Here is a 27,628-nt window from a genome sequence, read left to right on the forward strand (position 1 = left end):
TGCTAGAACTTCCAACACTATGTTAAACAACAGTGGTGAGAGTGGATATCCCTGTCGTGTTCCTGATCTCAGGGGGAAAGCTCTCAGTTTTTCCCCATTGAGGATGATATTGGCTGTGGGCTTTTCATAAATGGCTTTTATGATGTTGAAATATGTTCCTTCTAGCCCGACTTTCTTGAGGGTTTTTACTAAGAAAGGATGCTGAATTTTGTCAAATTCTTTTTTGCATCGATTGACAGGATCGTATGGTTCTTATCTTTTCTTTTATTAATGTGATGTATCACATTGATTTGCGAATATTGAACCAGACCTGCAGCCCATGAATGAATCCCACTTGATCATGGTGAATAATTCTTTTTATATGCTGTTGAATTCAAGTTGCTAGTATCTTGTTGAGAATGTTTGCATCCATATTCATTAGGGATATTGGCCTGTAATTCTCTCTTTTTTTGCTGGGTCTCTGTCTGGTTTGGGAATCAAGTAATGCTGGCTTCATAGAATGAGTCTGTAAGTTTTCCTTCCCTGTCTATTTTTTGGGACATCTTGAGAAGGATAGGTATTATCTCTGCTTTAAATGTCTGGTAGAATTCCCCAGGGAAGCCATCTGGTCCTGGACTCTTATTTGTTGGGAGATTTTTGGTAACTGATTCCATTTCTTTGCTGGTTATGGGTCTGTTCAAGTTTTCTATTTCTTCCTGTTTGAGTTTTGGAAGTGGGTGGGTGCTTAGGAATTTTTCCATTTCTTCCAGGTTGTCCAGTTTGTTGGCATATAATTTTTTGATACTATTTTCTGATAATTGCTTGTATTTCTGAGGGATTGGTTGTGATAATTCCATTTTCATTCATGATTTTATCTATTTGGGCCACCCCCCTTTTCTTTTTGAGAAGCCTGGCTAGAGTTTTATCAATTCTGTTTATTTTTTCAAAAAACCAACTCTTGGTTTCATTGATCTGCTCTACTGGGTTTTTTTAGATTCTATATTGTCTATTTCTGCTCTGATCTTTATTATTTCTCTTTTTCTGCTGGGTTTGGGGTGTCTTTCCTGTTCTCCTTCTATTTCCTTCAGGTGTGCTGTTAGATTTTGTATTTGGGATTTTTCTTGTTTCTTGAGATAGGCCTGGATTGCAATGTATTTTCCTCTTAGGACTGCCTTCACTGCATCCCAAAGCGTTTGGATTATTGTATTTTCATTTTCATTTGTTTCCATATATTTTTTAATTTCTTCCCTAATCGCCTGGTTGACCCATTCATTCTTTAGTAAGGGGTTCTTTAACCTTCATGCTTTAGGAGGTTTTCCAGACTTTCTCCTGTGGTTCATTTCAAGTTTTAGAGCATTGTGGTCTGAAAGTGTGCATGGTATGATCTCAATTCTTTTATATTTATTAAGGGTTGTTTTGTGGCCCAGTATGTGATCTATCTTGGAGAATGTTCCATGTGCACTCAAGAAGAAAGTATATTCTGTTGCTTTGGGATGCAGAGTTCTAAATATATCTGTCAAGTCCATCTGATCCAATGTATTTTCTTTAAATTTTTGGATATGTTTTTTAGTAGCTGCTTTGAAATTTCCTTTGCTATATACAATATCTCTACCTATTGTGAGTCAATTTATATTACTGATTTTTAGTTTTACTGAGTTTGTGTCACAGTCTCCTCTTTCTTTGTATGTCCAATGATATTTAGTTGAAAATCAGACATTATATAAAATTCTTTGTAGTAACTTTGGATTCTTCTGCACTTCTTTTGAGTGTTGTTCACCTTTCGTTTGTTTGAATATGCTGTTAATTTGTCTCAACTCAAACTGTAAACTGTATCTCTTCTGTTGTGTACAGTTGTTGACATATCTGCTTCAATATCTGTGTTGTTTTTCTTTTTTAGTTTCCTGGCATTTTCTCCTGGGTCTGCATAATTTAGCATGCAGCCAAGGATTTGGGCAGAATTTATACCAGATTTTGGGACTCATTTTCTCTGTATACAATTTTCTAGGAAGTCTCCCCTACAGTTTTAGCTTCTCAGCCAGTCTTAGTTTCCATCTTTGGAAATCTAAATTTTTATACATCAGCTTTCTGCCATTTGACCTTCACATGATCTGAGGAATGCATTCAATTAAATTAGTAGAAAAAGATTACTTTGTGCAGCAATCTCTTTCAGGATTAGGTTCTGCTCTGGTCCCTGTATTTTTTTTTTTTTTAATATGAGGCATAGAGTGTTTCTAACTTGGCAGGTTTTTTTTTTTTTTTAACTGATGAAAATTGTGTGTAACAACATTAGGAGGAGAGGGACCATCATTTTCTTTAGATTCTCAGGGAGGTTTGTGACACAGAGAAATAATAAGAACCACAGTCTTAACCAACAGTTAGATTCTAGATGTGTTTTTACATTTCATTTATAATGATGTCGCTCAAGTAGTTTTAGTTATTCCTTTAGAGATAATCCAAGTAGATTTGAAACTACTTTTATTTGACAAATTTCACTAAAATATTAAATCATATGGGAGTAAAAGCATAATTGCCCTCAAGGCTGCAATCTCTCCTTATTTTTGATTATCTGAATGCCCATATGTATATTTTTATTCATCTCTGTTCCAAGAATGAGTATGGGAAAAAAAACCACAGAAGTTTGGATTTTGCATTCCAGTCTCCTATTTTCCAAAAAAGAAAAAGGATCAGTACTCTACATTAAAAGATATGAGAATCTTCTTTATGTACATGGTGACATAGTGGTAATAAAATCTTAGTTTTGCTAGCTGACTTCAGGCACTGAATGCAATATGCTTAGTCTGATTCAACACAATGGAATGGAACAGATTTCGTGTTTCCCTCAAAGGTTATGTATAAGATTCATTTTAATCTCCCTAAAAAAGACCACTCCATTCCATTTTAAAACTTGAAAGAATCAGCCCAGGTTTAGAAGTAGCTATATAGACAACTTACATTGAATCCATATTATTTAGTAATTGGATTTTGGAGAGTTTACTTACTTATAAACAGGCAAACAAAAGTATTGATTCTTTATTTTCAAAATATCAGGCCCTATTCCATAAATTGTGAGGTTAGAGCTGTATTTTCTATTATATTGTGACTGGCTACTTTTATTAATTAATTAATTAATTAATTAATTTAACACTTTTTTAACATTTTTATTTATTTTTGAGAGACAGAGTATGAGCGAGTAGGGGCATAGAGAGAGACACACACACACAGAATCTGAAGCAGGCTCCGGGCTCTGAGCTGCCAGCACAGAGCCTGACGCGGGGCTCGAACCCATGAACCATGAGATCATGACCTGAGCTGAAGTCAGACGCTCAACTGAGCCATCCAGGTGTCCCTGGCTACTTTCATTCATTTACTTATTTTATGGTATCAAAACCTATTCTGAAATGTCAGAGATTCTTCAATCTAGTGTAGTATTTAAGCAACAAGTAAAAAGGATAGATTGCCAAATACACTGTGATAATTATATTGTATGTGCTATGCTTACAACAAGCACAAGGGATGTGGGATAACATTAAAGAGATAGTGAAGAATATTAGGGATACACTTAAAGGGGAGAATACCCCAGAAGTGATTATTCCATGATTGCCAATGGGTGATAAAACTTTTGTTTTTGCATGACTAGGAATGGATGATAGGGTCTGTCAGAATGAATTTGAACAGAATTATATGTCATTTTTAGTGAAAATGGGAGGCATTCAATATGTGTAGGTACTACTTTAAGGTATAAGTGGTGGGAGGCTGAAGAATTTAGATGGGACAAGATTATGAAACGTTTACAGCCTAGTGGGGGTCCATGACCATTAAGAATTTGAGATATTTAAAAAACAAAATAGTAAAACAATTTTAGAATCTCATCTTCCATACAATTTCAAGATTGGCTTACATGATGAAGTGAAGAGAATGACACAATCTTTAGCTTAAAATGCCACTGCTAACAATTTATGGGGAATATTAAAGGGGGTATTTGAAGTATCAAAGAGTTAATCCATATTTAACATGCTACTTCAGTGGGGTTTTTCATCTACCAAGTGGCTTTAAATACATGTAATATCTTTATTGAATTCCCTCTAATTCCTTTGATTCTTGTCCTCAGATGAGATAAGGATTAAAACTGTTAGAAGAGAATCTAGATGATGTCTGGAGAAGAATAAAGGAGAAAACTAAACAAATCATTCATAGCCTCTACTGGGATGAGATTAGTATCAAGATTATGATCCTGCTTTTACAACTTAGAAACCCTATCTGCAGTCCTGAGTCCCTTACCTCCCAGGAACTCCAAGAAGCCTCTATGGAAGTAAGCAAGCTATATTCTTCACAGAAAAGAGCCATAGCAGTTGCACGAGAAGTGAAGTGCTCCAGATATAAGATTGGATATTTCATTTGTTAAAACTAAAAGGCAGGGGCGCCTGGATGGCTCTGTCAGTTAAGCGGCCGACTTCAGCTCAGGTCATGATTTCGCGGTCCGTGAGTTCGAAACCCGCGTCGGGCTCTGTGTTGACAGCTCAGAGTCTGGAGCCTGTTTCAGATTCTGTGTCTCCCTCTCTCTGACCCTCCCCCGTTCATGCTCTGTCTCTCTCTGTCTCAAAAATAAATAAACATTAAAAAAAAGTAAAAAAATAGTAAAAGGCAGCCTCTGGAATGGGAGAAGATACTTGCAAATGACATATCTGATAAAGGGTTAGTATCCAAAATACATAAACAACTTAGAGAACTTAACAACCAAAAAACAAATAACCCAGTTAAGAAATGGGCAGAAGACATGAATAGACACTTTTCCAAAGAAGACATCCAGTTGTCTAACAGACACATGAAAAGATGTTCAACATCACTCATCATCAGGGAAATACAAATCAAAACCAAAATGAGATACCACCTTGAACCTGTCAGAATAGCTAAAATTAACAACATAAGAAATAGGTGTTGGCAAGGATGTGGAGAAAGGGGAACCCTCTTGCATTGTTGGTGGGAATGCAAACGGGTGCAGCCACTCTGGAAAAGAGTATGGAGGCTCCTCAAAAGTTAAAAATAGAACTACCCTGTGATTCAGCAATTGCACTACTAGGAATTTATCCAAAGGATAGAAAAACAAGATTCAAAGGGGTACATGCACCCTGATGTTTGTAGCAGCATTATCTACAATAGCCAAATCATGGAAATGGCCCAAGTGCCCATCGAATGATAAATGGATAAAGAAGAGGTGGTATATATATAAAACATAATTATATAACTTATATATAATATATGTGTACATCATATACATATATATATATTATACACATATATAATATATGATATATATAATGTATGATATATATATATATATATATATTGGCATTTGCAATGATGTGGATGGAACTAGAGTGTTACTATGCTCAGCGAAATGAGTCAGTCAGAGAAAGACAAATACCATACAATTTCACTTCTATGTGGAATTTAAGAAATAAAACAGATGAACATACAGGAGAGGGGGAAAGAGAGAGAGAGAAGGCAAACAAACCATAAGGGACACTTAACGACAGAGAACAAACAGAGGACTAAGGGGGGAAGGTGGGCAGGGGAATGGGCTAGATGGGTAATGGGTATTAAGGAGGGCACCTGTGATGAGCACTGAATGTTGTATATAAGTGATGAATCATTGAATTCTATTCTGAAAACTAATATTTCACCGTATGTCAACTAGAATTTAAATAAAAATTTGAAAAGAAAAAAAAGAACATTAATAAAAAAGGTTTCAGTGGTCAAGAAAAGAGATAAGGAATCCATTTTAAGAAGACTAGCACTAAAAATGTGGAACCTGTATTTTTAACGTTAATTTATGAGTCTTAGAAGGTATTATGCATGATGCTGTGGTTAAAATTCACAAAAAGCACTTTTCCAAATTAAAAAAAATGAAATCTTACCTGTATTACTAAAAAATGTTGGGGCGCCTGGGTGGTTCAGTCAGTTAAGAGTCCAACTTCAGCTCAGGTCATGACCTTGTGGTTTGTGGGTTTGAGCCCCACGTTGAGCTCTGTGCTGACAGCTCAGAGCCTGAAGCCTGCTTCAGATTCTGTGTCTCCCTCTCTCTCTGCCCTTCCACCACTCATTCTCTGTCTCTCTCTCTCTGTCTCAAAATAAATAAACATTTAGAAAAAAATTTTTTAAGTGTGGATATATATGTACATACACATATATATCTCCATGCTTTTAGATAGACAAAAGTATATATAAATATATAAATAATTAATACAAAAGCATATGTAAATATATGCACATGTAACTTATTATATTAATATTTAACATATAATTTAATAGTAACATTTAATATTTATAAGTATTAATATTTATTATACACCAAGATTTTTAGAAAAAAGTATATATAAATATGAAAATATTTAGAATTAAATATTAATAGTAAATATATAATCAAATTAATATATTGATCATATATATAAATTTTAAACATATTAGTATATATTAATATACATTCATATAGAAAACTATACTAAAACTATACCAAAGTGCATACACACGTACACACCTTTGTCCTTTTCTATAACAAGCAAAAGACAGAGTTACAGACTTATGTACAAAGTAGGACACGTTTTCATCGGGAAGCAAAAACAAAATAAATAGCCTCTTCTTGTATGAATCCTACAGAACAGCTAAAGGCTGACTACTGAACTTCCCCAGTTACCTTATTATGAGTGGACTCAGCAGTTCATTTTATGGTCATTGTTTTCATTGCCCCTTTCCACAAAAGTCATAATTGCACTGATTCATGATACCCGCAATTGTCCAATTTGGGGGAACAAGCAGTGTCATTCATCACCTTTTATTTCCACATATTGCAACCACTGATTTCAGTCACTGAGGGAGTAAACAAGGAGAGTCACGGTCAGTCAGCCTCAGGCAAACGGATTTGGGAAGAACGTAATGAGTTGGTGAAAAGGACAAACTGCACCTTCCCATTAATAAAATATTTGTCCATTTCTTTTCTTTATATAGAACTGTGTGCATGTGAACCAATCTGCAGCAAAAATCCTGGTTTGGAGATAGTACTGAAAATAAAGTATATTTAATTGTTTAACAGACAACTGCCATACATATGTATTCTAATGCATTTTTTTCTCACCAAGATCATTAAATTACTAGGGTGCTACCATTTAAAATCAATCTAATGTTCTTACTACCTTCCATCAGAAATCTAGTTGTGACAATATCAAGAATAGCCTGCCAAAATTTTGGTTAGAGGTAAAAAATTAGGTGGTCCTTAGCAACCAAGAAGAAGAAGAAAGGATATCTCTTTCCTGACTTAGGTGAGAAAGAACATGTAGATAAATGGTTATAATATGAGAGCATTTGATCCTAAAGTCAAGATATGTTGGGTCTCCCTTCCAAAAACAATTTTCTACTAAAAACAAGCAGTCAATATAAATGTGTGCAACAACCTTGGCAAGTCATTTTTCTCTTTTAAATTGAGAATCTTTATTCATTCTCTTTGACTAAGGAATCCTCATAGATAATTTTTTTTTGTACAAATAATGTAGGGAGAAAATATATTTCTGGAGGTATTCCTGATAGTGTATTTATAATAGAAATAAATTTGGAATAATCACAAAATCCTAAAAAGAATAACAGTTATATTCACTTTGCTACAAACACAAGCTAGAATACTATACTACAATTGAAATTGTTTTTGTGATAAAATTTGAAAATATGCGACAAACATTAGCTCATAAAGTTAAATACAAATACACAGTTACATAGTTAAAGAACTCATCCTATATGCACACAGTACAATGAATAAATAAATTGTGGAATATTTAGAAACGGGAATCTTGGGGCGCCTGGGTGGCGCAGTCGGTTAAGCGTCCGACTTCAGCCAGGTCACGATCTCGCGGTCCGTGAGTTCGAGCCCTGCGTCAGGCTCTGGGCTGATGGCTCAGAGCCTGGAGCCTGTTTCCGATTCTGTGTCTCCCTCTCTCTCTGCCCCTCCCCCGTTCATGCTCTGTCTCTCTCTGTCCCAAAAATAAATAAACGTTTAAAAAAAAAAAAAAAAGAAACGGGAATCTTATGCAAAAATGTAAATGAACTGTGGTTAATGCAGTGAAATAGATAAAATTTATTAGCATAAATTTAATAAATTTAATATTGAGCAAAAGAAGTACAGAATGCATACAGTACAATGCCATTATGCAAAGTTAAGCAACAATGTTACTTGGAGATATGCATGAACAGTGAAAGCCCAAATGAACAAGTACAAGGAAAGACATGATTATTGCAAGGTCAAGACAGTGATTACCTCCAAAGAAGAACAAACAGGAAATGATCAAGAGGTAAATCACATTAAGGGCTTCTGGGAGGTTAATACTACCTTTTTTCTTCACCTGGGTTGTGGTTACAGTGATGAGTCTTTCAAATTAATTGTTTTCTGTACTTTTATATCTAATGTGATATATTTTATAGTAATAAGTGTTTTTAAAAGGAATTCAGAATCCCTAATGTTTTTTTCCAACTCTGGAGAAATAGAAAATAAGAATCGAACTAGGATTTGAAGAACAGATAGAATGAACACAAATAAAGACAGGATGAAAGGAATTTCCAAAGATACACAACTGCATGGCCCAAAGGGAAGACAAAACAGACAAGTTTGGCTATATTGATGAGTATATGAGGCAATTGGAGGGTATTATGCTAAGTGAAATAAGTCAGGCAGAGAAAGACAGATACCATATGTTTTCACTCACATGTGAATCCTGAGAAACTTAACAAAAGACCATGGGGGAGCGGAAGGGGGAAAAGAAAAGTTACAGAGAGGGAGGGAGGCAAACCATAAGAGACTCTTAAATACTGAGAACAAACTGAAGGTTGATGGGGGGTGGGGAAGAGGGGAAAGTGGGTGATGGGCACTGAGGAGAGCACCCGTTGGGATGAGCACTGGGTGTCGTATGGAAACCAATTTGACAATAAATTATATTTAATATAAATTTAAAAAAAGAAAGAAACTTTTTTTAAAAAAAAAAAGGGAAATTAAGCTGAAACATTACAGGCAAAAGAAGCCCCTGAACCCTAAGCAAATTGCTTATAATAGGAGTAACTAATGGAGTTTTCTTTCTTTTCTTTTTTTTTTTTTTAAGTTTATTTATTTTTGAGAGAGACAGAGACAGCATGAATGGGGGCAGGGGCAGAGAAAGAGGGAGAGAGAGAGAATCCCAAGCAGGCTCTGTGCTGTCCGTGCGGGACTCACAAAACCATGAAATCATGACCCGAGCCAAAACTGAGTCAGACACTTAACCGACTGAGCCACCCAGGGACCCCCAAGACAATAGTGTTTTATGTGAGTAAAAAACTTGGATTAATCCTTTGCTTTCCCTATGACCTGCGGGCAAAATCAGTATCATCCCAATATCCCTAAACCACTAGGATATAGAGCAGGCATGGTTGAAACAACTTCGGTATTTCCTCCTTCCAGGCCTGAGAGCAGTTTCATATATCCACTTTCCAACACCACCGAGTTTTCAATCCACCAGCTCCTATGTATCCGGGTCACTAAGTCTAGAGTCCTAATTTGGTTCCTGTATGCTGTCATTTTGATAGTTCCTATTCCAGCCAAGGCCCTACAGTAGTTGAGCCTTTCAGATTATAATTGCATAATTCAGATTTCCTGCCAGCACTTTCCATACCTAGTTCCACGTCCCTAGTAGGACACATGGAATTTAGTGCTGAATATAGCTTACCTTTCAGTACAATATGCCTTCATCTCCCTGACTGCCCCCGGTATCCAGGTCTGCTGGCCAGTTAACGAACGCATGCCTAGTGCCTTCTCCTCAATTAGCCTGCCGTTGGAAGTGTGGACAAATTTCATAATTTATTTGTATCTGGATTTCCAACTTTAAGAATAGAAATGACGCTTGTTCAACAAATAGAAATGGATATGAAAATCAACTGTTGTCTAGGTAAATTGATGTTATCACATTTCTTTCCTAATTTTAGGCTAACAACATTACTCCTGACCATGGTGGAAATGCTGAATAAATGTATGTTGCAATTATCAAGTATTGAGTGATTTTTTTAATAAAGAAATATGTTTTCATTTTTCAGGAGAAATGAAGTCATACTTCCCCTAGACGATTAACAAAAATTACCTTTGAAGTATATGATCGGAGTATAATTGCTTGATAAGAGATGAGAAAATTTAAAGAGTAATTTCCAGTGGCCTGAAATGTTCTATTCATTATTGTGATGACTCATAGACACCATTTGCCTTTCCCTTAAGAATAAAGAGTCTCCACAGCAGAAAACAAAAAACAAAAACAGAACACCAGGAATGCATTTTTTAAAGTCTTGGGTATTCACATTTTAGTTACATAAATTATTTCTTGATTTAAAAAAAGGAATCCACAGCCTTTTTTTTTCAGATACTTTGTTTTTAACGTCTTTTCCCAGTAAAACAATCATAAAGGAGGGTGGTGCAAAGCAATTAAAATAGCTTTGGTTATAAATTATCCCTCCAGAGACTATGATCTGTAGTGATACATCTGTTTTCACAAATAACGATTGCCATAACATTGCATTACTGAATTCTCTTCTATGTAAATATTTGTTCCAGCCCAACTTATCCTGAGTTACTCCCACTAAAGCTGCCATTGATGTGTGCTCCTTAGAAACTTGAGTTTTTGCTATGTCTCTGTTCTCTAGTGCTTTGATTGTTGCATAAGCCTGTGCATAATTTAAGGGATTTGTCAATTCTTAATTATTGTGTTTCATCTGCTGCATATTATTCAAGTATAATGCTTTGCCTCTGGCTGTTTTCTGTGTACAATTGTAAATCAATTCCGATTTCTAAATGGGAATAGAAGAAAGCATCTACCTGTATTTACTTATGTATTTGTATTAGTCCACAATCGTTGACTGCAAATAATTGGCAAGTATTCGGTCTAGTTCAAGTAAAGGAAAAAAGAAAAAGGAATTCGGGCAATCCTCAAGGGACAGGAAATATATCAAGACCCTTGAGGGAATTCCCAGCTTTCTTTATATACATGTCTCTGTGAAAACTGGCTCTTTCGGCTTCAAAATGCACATGGGAGAATATGGACGCTCCACTCTCCTGAGTTCGTGCAGAATTAAATTTATTGCTTCTTGTTCTGTATCCTCAGTTTTCAAGAGAGGGAGAGAGGTTGCCTCAACCTCTTCATGGTCCTTACAAGGAGTCAAAACAGTCAAAACAAACGTAGATGCTGGGAAGCAGCCCCTTTAGAAAAGGATGGGAAATGGTTTTCTATAAGAAGGCCATATATATATATATATATATATATATATATATAGTTAAATATATTTCTTAAATATATTTAACTATAAGCTGTCTTTTTTAAAGTTTATGTGTTTATTTTGAGAGAGAGAGCACGCAGGGGAGGGAAAGAAAGAGAGGGAGAGAGAATCCCAACTGGCCCCACGCTGTCAGCGCAGAGCCCAATGCTGGACTCGAACTTGTGAACCATGAGATCATGACCTAAGCCAAAATCAAGAGTCCGAGACTCAAACCACTGAGCCACTCTAGCTGTCTTTTCTAAAATGAGCCTTTTGTTTCTTGAAATACATACTTGTACTCTCAGTACTACCTTTGGCCTTAATTTGAATCCAGATCTAGAATCTGCCTATGAGCCTAGATAGATATATTTTGTAATAATTAGTCCCTTTAGGAGAACACACAGAAGACGTTCTGATCTACTCTGTGATTCAGAGGTAACTTTGGCATGTACAACGTGGAGCTCTTCAAGGCTGTTGCTTCAACTCTCATACACAGGCTCACTAAGCAGGTAGACAATTTGAAGCAAATGCCAGGAATGTGTGTTACAAGGAAGCTGTGTGATTATTAGGCAAAAACAATGTGCAATTCATTCCTCTTATTAATGAGCCGTTTCCCCTTCAGGCAAATTATTTCACCAATGTATGATCATGAAGGGCTTCAATCAGACCTTATTGCAAATTGGACATATTGCTGGACAGATGCCATTGACTTAGAAATGCACACAAGGCTTTTTCAGTAGAGCTTTCTCACAAAGCAACCTGGAGAGAGAACACACAATTCCATCAGCCCCAGATTATCTGATGTTAAACTTCAGAAGATTTCCTTATGGGACCAAAAAGACAAGAAGGTATTTGGGCAGTAGAGGAAAACTAAGACTTAACAGAGAAGAACAAAGTCAGAGATGAATTTAATTAGTGGCAGGAGATATTGACAAGACATATAGTACAGAAAAGAGAAATTAGAAAGATTATCCTCTTGAACTTTTTTTTTCCCATTTCTATAAAATCTATTGTTAAAGGCAGAACATTGAGAAAGATGTTGTCCGTCATCAGTACGGAAAAGTAACCCTACTGAAAAAGCTTGGTTTTGTATGTACTGTTTAAACATACCAGAGCATATTTAAAGCAAACATATTCTAATGGATTAAAATTCTTATGTCACATGAGCAACAGGATAAAGTTAAGAAAATCATCTTCTTTCCTGTGATTCCAAAATTATCAGACATTTTTAAGCAAACTATTCTCTTTGTTGTAACATTTAGAAGATGGGAAATGGATGGCAGTCAGGTGAACTTGAAAGAAATACCTGAAATTTTACCAGTGGGGGAAAAATATCACAGTATTACAATACCTTGAAAGGAGAAGAAGATAGGGAAAAGAGGAGGGAGGGAAAGGGGGAAGGGAGGGAGGGAGGAAGGAAGGAAGGAAGGAAGGGAAGAAGGAAGAAAGGAAGGAAGGGAGGGAGTATGGAAAGGGATACTGAAAATCTTGCATTATTGCTATGAGAAGTCCCACAACCAATATTAATTTGGCTGCTTCTCCCTTTACTCTGTCCCATTTTATAAGATTTTATGGCTTTAATCACCTTAGGGAAAGAAGTACAATAAAAGTGCTTTGTGATTTTCTAAATACACAGACTCTCCTAATTCCTGTGAGATCTCCATCAGGATTTTGGAATAGAGACCGCGACTACTTTATGAAAAGTATCCACTAAAGAGAGTTCGTTTGTTATTTTGATGATTATGACCAGCACTGCAGTGTGCCAGAAAGCATTAAGGTGCTAAACCGCAAAATGAACAGTGTTTAATATGTGCTTTGGCGGTCATGCAGATTCAAATAGGGTTAGTTAACTCAGATTGCATTTTACCTACATCTTTCATCCTAAAATTCTGTCACTGTCACCACTGAGGTATAAAATACCCGTTTTTCAGCTCATAGGCGTTTCAGGGTTACCTCAAGGACAATGTGTAAATATTTGAATGTCCAGTGCAAAGAAGCCAATTTCCTTCCCTGGACCCCAACAACCTCACTCCAGGACAACATAAAGGAGAAGTGACCCCACTCTATTCTGGCACAGAGAATTAATTCCCAGTGAAATGATGGTAAAAGGAGATGTATCAACAGTAACATTTTCTCTTTCTCCTGTGTGGTGTTATTACTGCCGGGAGATCACATTGGATCCGATCTTCCCAAACTCGGAGAAACATTTGCCACAAAAACTATGTTATCTTCCTACCTGGCCTGGATTTTGTAGAACCAGAATCCTTGTTATGGGCTCTGCCACTACTTGAGTTGCAAATACACCGTCCCATTTTCCTAGCTATTATGTTTCCTAGTTATTATGCACACAGGAAATGTTAAGAAGTCTATTGCTGTCTGTGGCAGCTGGTTTCGGCACTGAACTAGGAGTGCTTTGTGAGGGACCGTGGTGTCTCGTTTAGTTTTGTATCTCCAGCCTCTGGCCAAACACAGGAAGAGCTCAACAAATCCTGAAAGGACAAATGGACTCCAAATGAAGCATCATATGGAAAGAGGGGAGCCTGCCCGGCTCTCCCGTTAGACAGTGACACCATTTAGAAAGATAAGATCCAGTTTGAACGGAATTTTGGATTTTTCTATGTCAGCCACAGACCAACATCACTGGAAAACAGCCCGCTTGCAAGGGTACTTGAAGCCAAGGTCCCAGAGTTAAGCCTGAGTTAAATATGAAGAGAGGATTAATAAGGCATCCAAACTAAGCTGGAGTACTTCATGTGACAATATATTAATGATACAACGGAAATAAGCTACTAATCTAATAGTCGGGAAATGTTTCACTGGATCAGGCGCGTGAATGAAACCATGACATGAAATATATATGATAGACCCATGGAACTGTTAGTCTTCAATGACACAACGTATCAGTTTACTTCATACCGTGCTTGAAATCAGATTCGCCTCTTAACGCTGCCTTTTTTTCTAATTCCGCTCTGCTTTCATGGCCTGCTTTGCCTAATTTCTATCCGATTCACTTATGCTCAAGTTAACACAATTTTCTTTGTGTCGATACAGCGCCTTTTGCCTTCTGCAAGAGGCCTGGCTCACCGCAGGCCCTGGTCACGCTCACACACGCACAAGGGAGTTCATATCCTGTCGACAAACTATGGACCTGCGGGAAGGAGTCACTGGTGGCTAGATTCTTTCCCTTTTCTCCCACATGATTAACAGTCCTATAATGTAATGCCTAAGCCTTCTTGGCAAATGTTTCCACAAGACCAACCTGCAAACTTTATATTGGTTTAACCTGCCTCGCTACCTTTTTTCTTTATTCCTGCTCCCCGGAATTGCATCGCCTAATGGAAAATAGGAGCACACAACACTTGGCCTCAAGCTCTGCTTTCTGGAGGAACCAGGTAAGACATTTAAACTGGTCCTGAAAGAAAACTTTCAGGCCCTGATTTTGGAGCTGGAATACCCAGGTAGCGATCATTTTCACTTCACATGGTGGGGATAACAGTATACTTTCAAGGGCTTTCCCCACACATGTATTCCTTTTCTGCTCCCCATTACATTATTATCTGCCAGGTTTGTAGAGCAAAGCCAGAAATGTACAGTAGCCATCCTCGAAGAATTTCCAGCTGCAATTTATTTTAAAAAATAAAGCTAGCAACTGCAAATGGTGTTAGGCTGGTCATTAAAACTTGGAAGTTCATTCAAAATACAGTTTTAAAAATGAATAGCAAGTATTCAGTGAAATTGATGTTGATTTTACCCACAAAATGAGACAAGACCACAAACTTTTTTTTTCTTTTAATATGAAATTTATTGTCAAATTGGTTTCCATACAACACCCGGTGCTCATCCCAACAGGTGCCCTCCTCAACGCCCCTCACCCACCCATGATAGACCTCCCACCTCCCCCATCAACCCTCAGTTTATTCTGTTTTTAAGAGTCTCATATGGCTTGGCTCTCTCTTCTCTAACTTTTTTTTCCCCGCCCACAAACGTTTTTATTTGCATTTTTAACTTTCAGTGATTGGTCCCAATTTGCCTAACACAGGAAATGGAAATATTCATGGGGGAAGGAAAGAGACTTGGTCATGTCTGTCAGGAAGAGAAAGAAATAGGGGTAGATAGATAGGAGACTGAGGAAAAGAAGGGGCAGAATAAAATTAAAGAGGGACAAGGCTAGATCCCTGGACTTGAGCATTGTACAGTGGCCAGGCCTTGCACTTCGAAAGATTCCAAGTTGGGTTTAATGCCCTGCTGTCAGGTGTCTTAACATTTTTAATTCTGTAACAAAGGGTTCCCGCTTTCATTTGCACTAAGCCAGGTGCTTTGTGCAAATAGGTACACGTGATTCAGCTGGTCCTGGGGCAGAGAGATAGAGCAGAAAAGTTGGAATGGAAAGAAAGAGACATAAAAAATTATTTTGCTCTAGTTAAGAATAAAGAGATTGGGGGCACCTGGCTGGCTTCAGCTCAGGTCATGATTTCACCCCTGTCTGAACTGTCAGCTCAGAGCCTGGAGCCTGCTTAGGACTCTGTTGTCTCCGTTTCTGTCTGCCCCTCCCCCACTCACACTCTGCGTGTCTCTCTCTCTCTCTCTCTCTCTCTCTCTCAAAAATAAATAAACATTAAAAAACAATTTTAAAAAAATTAAAAAAATAAGGAAACTGGAAATGAAATGGATTTAAAAAAAATTTTTTTTAACATTTATTCATTTTTGAGACAGAGAGAGACAGAGCATGAATGGGGGAAGGTCAGAGAGAGAGGGAGACACAGGGAAACAGGCTCCAGGCTCTGAGCTGTCGGCACAGAGCCCGATGCGGGGCTCGAACTCACAGACTGAGAGATCATGACCTGAGCCGAAGTCGGACGTCCAACCGACTGAGCCACCCAGGCGCCCCGAAATGGATTTTACAATGCAGGTGGATTTGGTGGACACATGACACAATATTGAATGGTGTGGGATGGGAAGTTTATCCGTGACGCCCTCCCAGTTTTTCTAGACCCCATGGCATAGAGAAAATTGTAAACCAGTACACAAAAGCAAGAAGGGGAATAAATGTGAACACTGAAGCTGGACAAGTACAGATGTATGTGCAAGGTGGGGGGAGCAGAAGGTTTCAAGACTTCATCTGTCAAAGAACGAGACCTGGGGCATCTATAATATGATGCAATCAGTGACCAGAAAGAGTACAGGGGAGGGGGTAAAACAGACAAAACATTAAAGTGTTTTTATATTACATAAGGCTGATACATTAAAATGTCAAATACCCAACCTGACATGAATCTATCTCATGCAAATTTTTCCGAAAAACTGGATTATATTATAGCATTTTCTTTTGTGCCCAGGACTGTTACAGATGCTGGGAATTTGGTGGTAAATAAGACAGACCATAGTGCCAGTCCAAAGATAGGCTACTTATGCAAGTAACTACCCGATTCAAATTGTTGTAAGTGCTTCGAAGAATATATGAGTTACAAAAATTTACATATTGGAAGCCCAATCTAGTATGAGGGAGGGAAATGAGAGCCTTCCTAAATAAGTAGCATTTAAGTTGAGATGAATAAGGATTAGTCAGGCATGAAGTGGAAGAATTAAGGAAGCATTTCATGGGGCACCTGGGTGACACAGTCAGTTAAGCATCTAACTCTTGATTTCAGATCAGGTCGTGATCTCAGGGTTGTGAGATTGAGCCCCCCCTTCGGGCTCTGCATCGAGTGTGGAACTTGCTTAAGATTCTCTCTCTCCAGGGCACCTGAGTGGCTCAGTTAGTTAAGCAACCAGCTCTTGATTTAGCTCAGGTCATGATCTCTTGGTTTGTGGGGTAGAACCCCATGTCAGGCTCCAAGCTGAGTGCCTGGAGCCTGCTTGGGATTCTCTCTCTCCCTCTCTCTCTCTCTCTCTCTCTCTCTCTGTCCTGCCCCCACTCCTGCATGAACATGTGTGCTCTCTCTCTCTCCCCCTCTCTCTCTGCCCTGCCCCCACTCCTGCATGAACATGTGTGCTCTCTCTCTCTCTCTTTCTCTCTCTCTCTCTCAAAATAAATAAACTTAAAAAAAAAGATTCTCTCTCCTTCTCCCTCTGCCCCTCCCCACTCCCCTCTCTCTCTCTCTCAATTCAGGTACATGGCCAGTATAGCAAAGTTACATGCAAATTACATGAGACCAAAATGCCAGAGCAGAGAACCTTTGCTTTTCTTTTGTTCCCTGTTGTACCTTACCACCTAGTATAGTCCCAGGCACATAATAGATGCTCAGTAAATATGTACTGGATGAATGAATAATTGAAGGATGTGTTCTCAGTTAGTTTAAAAAGCCCAAAGCCCAAAGGATCATGTTAGAAGCAAACCTTCAAACAGTGAGCAGGTTGTAGTCACTAACAAGTACGGGTAGAAATAAATTCAAGAAATAGTGTGTAAGTTACCATTAGTTAAGTACTAAGGTCTGCAACAGCTTGAATCATTCCTGTTCAGAACACAGTCTTCAGGGTCCAGCAGGTTTTTCACAGCCCATACGTTAAGGAAGTCTACAATGTCAAAAGTTGTACCACCTGCATAGATGCTCCGCAAGTCTAAGTAATGGATCATCCTTCATATAAACCAGCTCAATCACAGTAAGTCCATTTACCTTTGAGTAAACCGCATCGTGCATTGCTTGTGAGTGGTTAAGGCTCCGATAGAAATGTTTTTCTTTTATTTTCTTTCAGTCTAACATACACTGACCACTGACCCAAGACAGAGAGTTTTGGTATTGCATAATTCTTAAATCACTCTGCTGAATTGTTTCCCTTGGACAGAAACTTAAGGCTTAACACAAACTCGTGATGAGTGATTCAGGATTGCCCCCTTTTCTTTTCTGTGTTTCCATTGTCTCCACTAAGGAATTGCTTCACCCACAGCATGCATTTTCTGAGTGACTTCAGTCTTTACAATTGAAAGAAAAAAAAATAGAACCCGATTTTAATTTTTTTTAACATTTATTATTTTTTTAACGTTTATTTGTTTTTGAGACAGAGAGAGACAGAGCATGAACGGGGGAGGGGCAGAGAGAGAGGGAGACACAGAATCGGAAGCAGGCTCCAGGCTCCGAGCCATCAGGCCAGAGCCCGACGCGGGGCTCCAACTCAGGGACCTAGAGATAGTGACCTGAGTTGAAGTCGGACGCTTAACCGTCTGAGCCACCCAGGCACTCCAACATTTATTTATTTTTGAGAGATAGAGACAGAGCATGAGTAGGGGAGGGCCAGAGAGAGAGGAAGACACAGAATCTGAAGCCTCCAGGCCCTGAGCTGTCAGTACAGAGCCAGAAGCAGGGCTCGATCCTACGAGCTGTGCACAAACTGTGAGATCATGACCTGAACCAAAGTCGGACGCTTAACCGACTCAGCCACCCAGGCACCCCTTGAACCCGATTTCAATTATTGTTTGTTTTCAGACTTTATAAACATCCAAATAAGAATTCCTTGTTTTAACTAGCTAATCTTTCTCTTTCTAAGTGAACACAATATAATTTAAAATATTTATTTTGTTAACTGGTATTCCTTTCACATGCAATATGCCAGTAAGATCTGTATACAAATCACAATATATTGTAATCATTTATGTAATGAATAAGTCATTAATAAATTAACCTATTAACAAATAGGTTGTTTTTACATGTACTGGCTGCTCCTGAAGACATGAACTACATCTTAGACATCTGTGAATTATGTATATTCATTTTTAATGTGCCTGATGCCCGTTCATTTCCTATCTACAGCCCACTTTCTTTTTAAAATTTTTTTAAAATGTTTATTTATTTTTGCAAGAGAGAGAGACAGAGCATGAGCGAGGGAGGAGCAGAGAGAAAGGGAGACACAGAATCTGAAACAGGCTCCAGGCTCTGAGCTGTCAGCACAGAGCCTGTCGCGGGGCTCGAACTCAGGAACCGCGAGATCATAACCTGAGCGGAAGCCACGCACTTAACCGACTGAGCCCCCCAGGTGCCCCTACAGCCTATTTTCTTATTGACCAACTTTTTAAAAAATCTACTCTTATTTATTAGTTTTTTGGTGTTAGGCACCACATTCACATGAACTTACTGATTAAATGAGGCTATACATATAAAGTTCTAAACACTATGTTGATTGAATAAGCACTCAATAAATATTGGCCATTTAATTTTTCATCTAGTCTCTACATACGTCATAGTATCTTACAAGGTAGGTATTGTTGTCCCACTCCACAAATGAGGACACAGTGCTCCACGAGGTGAAGCATGAAGTCACTTGCCCAAAGGGACCCGGCCAGTATGTTTCTGAAATCAGTTGTGTCTCCTCTCAAGCAACCACCTCTCACCACACGTGATTTCAGAATATCCTTGGGACAGGTTTTGTGGCTCATCAAAATAGACATGCACTGAAAATACAGGAACCTAAGCCCTGCTCAGACATCGCACAATGTAGAGTCTATGTGGATAGAATACGGACTTGTTCTTCTTAAAGAAGTGAACTTATCGGGATAAGGTACAGAGTTTAGAGAATCTGCTGTAAAACCAGAGGAGAATCTAGCAAGTATGGGGCCTGCCTCCTGGCGCAGACCATTTGAGAGAGTTCATTCCCCCCAGCACAGTTACTAAGTACTAGCTTTCTGTGAGGCACTGTGTTGACACAAGGGCAATCAGACCAAGGTAGGAATGTCAGAAGTGCTAAGTGCCCTTGTCACGCAAATAGTAAGAGCAAAACAGACTGCAATAAACAAATAATTGCAGACTGGCAATTTGACAAAGGCAAATAAGATGCTGAAAGGCACTTTGTTACAACTTCAGATGTCCAGTCCTTGTAGTTTTCCAATTTGCATATTAACTTTTTAAAGATAATTAATGTTGTTCACAACCACAAAAGGTGTATCACGAATGAGTGGAGACTGTCTCGTAAGTACGATGATGTTTTTAAATTATTTGTAAAAAGTCATCAATATAATCCATCATATTGATGTTGTTTAAAAACAAAACAGCATATGGTCTTAATAGATTCAGAAAAGAATCCATAAAATATATCAGCTCTTTTTCTAAATTTTTTTTAATGTTTGTTTATTTTTGAAAGAGACAGAGTGTGAGTGGGAGAGGGGTAGAGACAGAGGGAGTCACAGAATCCGAAGCAGGCTCCAGGCTCTGAGTTGTCAGCACAGAGCCCAACATGGGGCTCAAACTCACAAACCGTGAGATCATGACCCAAGCTGAAGTCGGATGCCCAACTGACTTGAGCCACCCTGGTGCCCCTATAAAATATATGATCCTTTTGTAACAAAAACTCAGCTACATTTCAATAAATGACTTCTCTTAGCCTAAGGAAAGGCATACCTCGAAGAGTAGTTCTCAAACTTTAGTTTGCCTACGAATGAATAATCTGGGGGACATTATTGAAACACAGATTTCTAGGATCATCCTCTTTCCCTCAGAGTTTCTGATTCAGTAGGTCTGGGGTGGGGCTGAATAATCTGAATTTCCAGGGTGACTGAGTGGCTCAGTAGGTTAAGCATCAGACTCTGGATTTTGGCTCTCAGGTCACGATCTCAAGTTCCGTGAGACAGAGCCCCACGCCGGGCTCTGTGCAATCAATGTGGAGCCTGCTTGGGATTCTGTCTCCCTCTCTCTCTTCCCCTTCCCCACTCCTCTCTCTCTCTCTGTCTCTGTCTCTGTCTCTCTCTCTCTCTCAAAATTGGTAAATCAATTTAAAGAAAAAGAATTTGAGTTTCTAACAAGTGCCCAGGTGATGTTGATCAGTGGTCCACAACACTGACCATGCACTGAGAGTCACTGGCTTATAGTCTTAATTGTAAAAGAGCAGAATCAATCACTGTGAAGTCAGGATCAAAATAAGAACTCTCAATTCTGTTCTATCATTTAGAGACTCTAAGTAGAATAACACGAAAATTAAAAGTATGAAGAAGTTCAAACATTGAAAAACAAAAACAAAACATTTGTCTTTATTTGCAGGCAATATGCTAAGCCACATACACAATCCAAAACATTCACTTAATACATAAAAACACTCCATGTTTATGTGTGTGTGGTTCTATATGCCAGCGAGAACCAATTGGAAAAGCAATTAAATACATATTTTATATGAAATTTTGAATTTTAAAATTAAACTACTTAGGGATATAGCAAGAAAAATGAGTGGAAGATATCGTGAGTGGAAGATATGTAGAAAGTTGTAAAAAAATTTTAATTTTTTTTAACATTTATTCATTTTTGAGAGAGAGAGAAAGAGAGGGACATAATGCTAGCATGGGAGGGGCAGAGAGAGGGGGAGACACAGAAACCTAAGCAGGCTCCAGGGTCCGAGCTGTCAGCACAGAGCCCAACGTGAGGCTTGAACTCCCGAACCGTGAGATCATGACCTGAGCTGCAGTCGGTGCCCAACCGACTGAGCCACCCAGGCGCCCCCAAAAGTTGTTAAATTTTACCAAAGCGTGCAAAAGAGGACCTATGGAAGTGCCAAGGATCTAGAAAATATTAATGATGTTATTAATCTATGAATTTCATTAGTCCAAATTTAAAACAATACCAATCACCTTCTCAATGGAATTTTTCACAGAATGTAAAAAGTTAACCTTGAAATCATTTGGAAGAGTACAGAAACCAAAAATGTAAGAAAGTTTGGAGGACGAGTTCAGAGGAAGTGTGTAAATTACACCTATGGATATAAACAAATAGACCAACGGATCAGAACAGACGGCCTTTTAAACGGATACTTGTATAAGGTTCATTATATGATTTCCCCACAATTTATCCATCCCCCTAGTGATGGAACTTTAAATTATTTCATTATGTTTGCTACTGCTATCAGCACTACATGGAACATTCTTTATATTTATCATCATCGACGTGCGTGTCAGCGTTAACTGATTTCTCTTGGATGTGCACAGTAAATAAAGCCCAATTGCTCTCCAAAGTGTCTGTACCCATTTATACTTCTATCAGGATGACAGAGATACAGTTCTTCACGCCTTCTCCAATACCTGGGATTTCTGGGTTTCTTATAAAGTTTCATAAAACTAAGGAGTCAGAAATTATTTTCCATTATTTTATTTGTGTGCCTGTCACTACCAGGCAAGCTGAGTATCACTTCACAAGTCTATTGACCACTTAGTTTCCTCTTCTGTCAAGTGGCCGCCCATATCCTTTGATCTTTTTACCTACTGCTGGACTTCTTTTTGTTCATCAGTCTGAATTCCGTCTGTGATACCTTGTCCGTTATATGAATGTATGTAGTCTTGACTCGCCTCTGCTGTTTGACTTCAAGTTTTGCCTGTGGGTCTTTGGTTTTGAAGTTTGAAACGCACGCTATGGAAACTGGTACCTTAAATTTGGGATTAGTATTTTTGGTGTCTTATAGAAGACATTCCAAAATCATAACATTTGGAGATGTTTCAAAAACCTATACATGAATGCAATATATTGAATGTAAGACAAAATATTGCAATCAGAACCAGAGGGTAACCCACCCCCTTCAGAATAAATAGCATGCCATTTGGAAGATCGCGGGGTGAGCTCAGCGTATCCATCTGTATTCCCAACATAGTGCCTTGTAAAGTTTGCACTTATCAGCCAGCTTGCCATGAAGGCACTTTAGGAAAGACTAGAGTGACTCAAATAAATAAATAATTCCTTTTCTGCTTTATTGATGTTGGTGACTCGATACACTTTTTTTTTTTTTAGTTTATTTAAATTCAAGTGAGTTACCACACAGTGTAGGTAGTAGAACCCAGTGATTCATCGCTTACATACAGCACCCAGTGCTCATCCCGACAAGTGCCCTCCTTAAAGCCCATCACCCAGTTAGCCACCCGCCCACCCACCCCCCCCTCCCGCAACCCTCTGTTCGATACACTTTTAAAAACAGCTCTTTTCTCTTAGAAGTTTCTTTGGGAAAATTCAGTGAAGCGGAACCCTTCTATAACCACGAAAGTTGGCAAGCTGCCTTGATGAAAATTGTTACCATACTGTGATGAACTTCTGGTACTTGTGTGAATCTAATTGCAAGAAAATGTCATTCTCGTAAAGGAAATATTTGGTTTCACCGGCCTGTAAATCCGTATTAGCTCCTCTAAGCCACCGGTTCAAACTGAAATCCAGGACCTGGTTCATAATAATTAGCTGTGGCTAAATCAGTTTGAATCACAGTCATTTGGCTATTCTAAGAGACACTGTTAATATTAAAATACTCGATGGCACCTGCTTAGCATGTTTGCCTTCATATGCTATTTCCAGTTTCTTTGTAAGTTTGCCAAGTGTTTTCAAATGAGTCCCCTGGGAAAATGACCTATCAGTAATTTTTTCCTGCCTTTTCTCAGGCTGATAGGAGAGCAGTTCTTTGATCTTGCTGAGGGTTGCACTTCTTAGTTTTCTAAGCACAGAGAAACCTTATGTTTGTGCAGCTAGGCAGAGCTTTGTGCCAGCACTGGATATTTTTATGTCTTACATAAAGCTTAAAAGCTGAAATCATGATCTACAGGTTAGAGGAACAGAGAATGTCTCAATGTTTTCCCTAAAATTATGCGAGGCTCTTTATGCTTTATCCTTTAGAATTTTATGCTTTGATACTTTGCTTTTTCCATCACTTTTCTCAACTAAACCTTCTTTCCTTGCCACTCAGTCCCTCCTCCCACCCACCCCCTTTCTCGAAAGTACACAGAAAACCATTATCGATCCTTTGCAGACAGGGGAATATTTTGTTTCCATTATCGGAGATAAAAATTAATAGTAATAAAGTCATCGTTCTCAGTGATCTAAGATAAAAGTCATCCTTTTTTCTTTGTTTGAGTGGTGGGAGAACAAAAGTTATATAGAAGTGTCACGCCCTTACAGTGATGGAAAACATTAGAGGAATGGATTTCACATCAGGAAATCTAGAGAGGAAAAATCCCTTCCTTTGGGATGGTGTTAAGTTTCTTTTTCCAGAGAGGGCAAAAGATCCACTAATTAATAACAAAGCAAAGGCAGGATGCCTGTGACAGCAGTGAAGTTTATTCATTTATTTTCTCCTTGAGCAGATAAAGAAATCTGATAAATTAATTCTAATTCTCAGAGGTGGGGGGGGTCAGATTGTTTTTTGATTGGACTTCCCTATAATTTGAGTATTTTTTGCATTTAAAAATAAAGCAATTTCAATTGAAAAATTTGTGTATATATATATATATATATATATATATTTTTTTTTTTTTTTTTACTCTGCCCACATAACATCATTGAAAATTGGTTTCCCCACCTGGGAAATTTGGGTGTTTTTTTCCTACCTTAGAGAATCATTCCAAAGATCAGCTGTTAAGAGAAAAAAAGCTGGTGTAGGAGAGGAAAATGCTAACATTTGGGGGCATTTGGGAGGTCACTGAAATTGATTATCAAGATGGGGGGGGCTCTGTTGGATTTGGGATGAGCAAGTACACTCACAAAAGTGTTTCATTTCACTTCTAAAAAAAAATTGTTAAGACTGTGCCAAAGGAAAAAAACACACACATAAGTCTCCGACCGTTCCAACATAATACTCTGCCGCCCCTGCATTAATGAAAGAATGGGTTCTGGTTTCAGACAGCCTAAAAAGAGTTTCAAACTCCCTGAAAGTATTGGTTCTTAAGTAACTTAGGGAAGTTACTTAATTTCTCTTTCTCCCCAGCTTTATTGAGATATATTTGACATATAACATTGTGTAAGTTTAAGGCGTGCAATGCATTGATTTGATACATTTATGCATTGCAACATGATTACTACCATGGCATTAGCTATCACCTTCATCCCATCACATAGACACCACTTATTTTTTTGTGGTGAGAACGTTTAAGACGTACTCTCTTAGCAACATTCAAGTGGACGATCGGTTTTATTATCATGCGCTGTATGATAGTTTAAAAAACAAATTACAAGGATCAAATTTAAAAGGTTCACTTAAATCAATCTTCCAGGGTAGTGATGGGGAGACTTTTTTTAAACTGCTATAATTACCTTACATGCAGATAAATATTTATTTAATTATTATATTCTTGTGGGACCCAGTCCTGTGAATACTACCAACAAAAAACTATTCTGTTCTGGCACAAATAATCTCAAAATTATAACAGAAACATTCATATGGACGCATATGTGTCAGTTTGTATAAAAATATAAATAACTCACAACTCATGCATTAGTCATTTCTGTATTTTACATTATATGTTTCATGGTTTTAAATTTTCAATGAGAATATAACTAAATCTAGATAACAGAATCTTATTTTTTTTATTTCAGACAGTAAAAAAAGAAAATATTGGATATAATCCATCAAAAAAAAATAGACCTACAAGTCTTCCTTTTATTTCCTTGTAAAATATACCATACACATGGAAGTTTATATAAGAATATATAAGTTTGCAGGCGCCTGGGTGACTCAGTCGGTTGAGCGTCTGACCTCAGCTCGTGTCATGATCTCACAGTTTGTGAGTTCGAGCCCCGTGTCAGGCTCTGCGCTGACAGCTCAGAACCTGGAGCCTGCTTCAGATTCTGTGTCTGCCTTGCTCTGCCCCTAACCCACTTGCATTCTGTCTCTGTCTCTCTCCAAAATAAATAAACATTAAAAAAAAAAGAATATATAAGTTTGCAGAATAAAAATAAAGAAATCACCCCTATGGCCATCGTCAAGCTTATGTAACAGAACACTGCTAGTATATTAGAAGCCTCCTTTGTGCACAACTGAATTTCCTTCCCTCCTATAGAAGCAATCGGAATCCTATCTCTGGTGCTGTTTCCTTTCCTTCCTTCTATGCATGTATATTTAAGTAACACATTGTTCAGTTTTGCCTGTTTGGAACTTAGTTAAAGTAGAATCACTTTGTGTATATTCTGTGTCTACTTATCTCACTCAACATTATGTTGATAGAATTCTTCTAAGTTGATGTGTGTAGTTGTAATTCCTTCATTTTCCTTGTGATACAACATCATAAAATATGTATACACCATGATTTATTCATCCAACCTATATTAGATGAACATCTGGGTTGTTTCTGTTTAAGGCTATTGTATTGGAGTTGCTCTGAAAATTTCTGCCTAAGTTTCCAGATAACTGTGAATAAGAATTCCTCTAAAGTGTGGATCAAGAATGGAATTCCAAGATCATAAGGAATGCACATCTTCAAATATGCTGGAAAATGCCAAACCACTTTTCCAAATCGGCGCTGCAGTGGATGACAATATTAGATATGGTCAACTATTATTTGGCTACATACTGCAGTTAGCGAATCTTTTCAGAACTTTAGTTGGATCACATCCTTGCTTTCAAGTCTTCAATGGATGCCCTTACTGTCAGAATAACGACGCAAACCTTTGATCTAAACCACAAGGCCATGCTTTATCTGATGGCAGTTACTGGACGTTTAAATTTTGGCAGCTCTATGGTAAGTAGTTGTACACTATAGTGATTTTGATTTGCATTTCCCTGATTAGTAACTGAAGTGAATACCATTTCCTTAGTTTACTAGCCATTAACTTTTGCAAAGTACTTGACTCTATCTTTTGATTGATTTTCTGTTGGGCTGTTTGCCTGCTTCTTATCTCTTTATACCAGTTCTTCTCTATGTTTCAATAATTCAATCTGTTAATTATATACGTCTGCAATACTCTTACTCTGTGACTCCTATTTTCAGTTTCTTTATGGCTTCTCTGGTGAAGAGAAATTCTTAATGTTAATGTAATTAAATATATTGGTCTTTCCTTTATAGTCTCCGGATTTTGTTTCAGAAATCATGAGGATATAAAAATATCCTGCTCTAATAACGTCTAAAATCTTTATTTTTGCTTTTCACGTTTATTATGGAAAGTCACCTGGAATGTATTTTTTGTAAGGCAGGGATCTAATTACATTTTTTCCTATACATACATAACCGATGGTCCCCGTTCCGCTTATTGAAAAGTCCAGATTTTCTGCACTGATCTGTAATACCTGCTCAGTGAAGCTCCAAATGTCTCTTTGGCATCTGACTTGCACTGGGTGCAATTTGTGTGCGTTTGACAATTTTTATATCCCTGCACCAACACACACTGTCCTAATTACTAGAGCTTTTTTTAAGTCTTTGTGTCTGCGGGACTCAGTTTTCCAACTTGCTCTTCAAGAGTCTCCTGATGGCTTCCGCCCTTTGCAGTTCTGTATAAATGTTTCGTTTATTTTGCCAGATCCCATTAAAAGGATAAAAAATTTTAAATGCATTGGCTGTATAGAACGATTAGGGGAAAACTGACACAATGCTGGGTCTCCCATGCCATGAGCATTATATATCTATTTATTTTCTAAAACTGTATTTCAATGGAGTGCTGCAAGGCTTTCCACACAGAACTTAGAAATGTTTTTG

This window comes from Lynx rufus, unplaced genomic scaffold, assembly GCF_022079265.1.
Source record: "Lynx rufus isolate CCGP_SWC_20201006 ecotype Redwood Valley unplaced genomic scaffold, mLynRuf1.p SCAF_10, whole genome shotgun sequence".
In the NCBI taxonomy this organism is placed as follows: domain Eukaryota; kingdom Metazoa; phylum Chordata; class Mammalia; order Carnivora; family Felidae; genus Lynx; species Lynx rufus.